Genomic DNA, 2,410 nt, shown 5'->3' with positions numbered 1-2,410 from the left:
TAAGCTAGGTTTAACGATCTGTGAGTCGCAGACAGGAAGACTTTATTCTCTTTTTCTCTGCTAGATGGCAGATTTTTATTAACTAATATTAACAATGTGCATAATCGTAGATGGGAAGCGTAATACTTGGTTCAGAAAATAAAATCTATTTTGAGGTATTTAAAAACAAGAGCTCTTATTTGTCTAATATTTTTACCAGTCGCCATTCCGACCGGTGAATTTTTCGCATGCGCCAAACGCCATGGTCCAGAAGTAAAGACATTTGGGGGTGACTCAAAACAAGGAATTCTGTAAGGTTTTTTGGGTGCTTTTAACGTAATTAGGTTTGATTTTGGATGATTTTCAACAGTTTTCTCATGTGCCCAATTTCTGATTGGCTATTGATTTACAACAAGAAAAGAAACTTTTGAGTATTTTTTGGTCGTATTAAAAACTATGATTTTTGAAGGATTTTATGTCTTTTTCGGTTGTTAACTTTTGGGAAAACATAAATTTTTAGGATCCTGCCTTGTTTTGTAAGGCGCCAAATATACCTCTTTGATTTGGTAATGTTTTTACTTTTTTTTGCATGCGCCAATTGGTCTGGTCCAGAAATACAAAGCCATTTGGAATGTCTAAAAACAACGGATTTGGAAAGTTTTTCAGAGTGCTCTTGAGATGATTTTGCATTATTTTGGGAGATTTTAACGGTTTTTTTCATGTGCCCAATTTTTGGTGGTCTACAGATATTTGGGTACTTTTGGGGTGGATAAAAATTAATGCTTCTTGCCTTTTTTGGTTGTTGACTTTTGAGAAAACAGCTAAATTTGTAGGATTTTGCCGTGATTTTTAAGACGCCAAATGCCCTGGTCCAGAAATAACATTTTATAGTCTACTTTTCCAAATTTGACCCCAGTTTTCAATAAGAGATAATTTATTTTGCAATTTAATTTCCAATGGATTTGCAAATAACTTAATGTCATCTGCATAAGCCGAATAACATTTATCAAGCTCAATGAGTAAGTCTCTAGTGTAAAATATAAACAAAATTGGTCCTAAAACGGAACCCTGCGGAACACCACTCAAGACAGATTTGTAAGTAGAAAAACTTTTTCCAACTTTAACACAGAATTTTCGATTTGTTAAAAAAGCTTCAATCCATCTTAGCAAGTAACCATCGAAAGCTTTACTAAAATGTAGGTAAATTATGTCAAGTGGTTGACCACTATCAATTATTTTGGACCAAATGTTTGTAGAAACTATTAAATTTGTCACAACTGACATAACTGACATAATGACATAACTGGGAGTCTATAAATGTTTTAATGAAAGACTCAAAGACTCTTGTGTTGAATGTGTGGTTTAAATCAAGAAATTGGCCTCTGGAACCGAAGGTGGAAAATAAGTGTCCTGCGCGTAGCCGTTCTCGATTGGCGTATTTTCCATTATGTCGGTATGTTTACTTGAAGGGACATAATTTTCAAGTTGCATTTTGGATAGGCATCATTTTTCAAAACGCTGGTTTATTTATTTGAAGGGGCATAATTTCCAGAAATTTGCGAAATCACCTCACTCACGTGGGTTCTGGAAATTATCCTCATCTATGTAAAATACCGACACTCTCGAAATAATGCCCCTCCAAGTAAACATACCAACATTCTGGAAATTATGCCTTACATGTTTTTAAAAAATTCCAGAAAATATCAATTTTTATAATTTCAGAAAGCGTTGATTTCTTTTCCTTCAGTTTAACGAGATTTATTTATTAAATTAAATTAAGTGAAATGTAAAATGTAATTATAAAAAAACTGAATCAATAAATTTCGGAAAATGTAAAATGAGGTTCCGAAATTAGCGCTTATAAATTAATATTCTAGGTATATGTATAAATGTGGTAAATCAAATTTTGGTTTCCTTCCACAGTTACAATCCGAAGGAAATAAATAAGGGCTAAATTGATTATTATGCGTTATTTTGAACCAGAACATTATTTTATGTCTGCTGACAGTTTTCACCACCAAGTGGAATTATCCTTTGAAAGTTTACAACTTTAATGGTATTGTAGATTGTGTATAGACTTCAAATTCTGGAAAAGTAGCGGTTAAAGTAATGAAAATAGAAGACTTCTATGATTGGTTCAGATCAAATTCTGGGAGAATTAATGAAGAGAGGAAGGAATTAAGATGAATTTTTGCTGAAAATAGACAAACATTTTGGCAACAAAGACCTATTAATAATTCAGCGGTTGAGCTTCGCACAAGTGAAAAATGATAACTAACAGTTGTATGTATTTTTTGTTGTAACTTGTTTCTGTTTATCATTATGATTTTATTAAATTTGTTACAAAATGTATGTCATTTATTTGATCAGTTATGTTAAATTAAATAAATATGTGTGGAGTTACTGCATTCTTAATTTGTATGCATGCCCT

Source organism: Gnatocerus cornutus, chromosome 9 (assembly GCF_029298725.1).
Source record: "Gnatocerus cornutus isolate USDA-ARS CGAHR chromosome 9, icGnaCorn1.1, whole genome shotgun sequence".
NCBI classification, from domain to species: Eukaryota; Metazoa; Arthropoda; class Insecta; order Coleoptera; family Tenebrionidae; genus Gnatocerus; species Gnatocerus cornutus.
The sequence above is the reverse complement of the archived record's forward strand: the minus strand, read 5'-3'. Positions refer to the sequence as shown.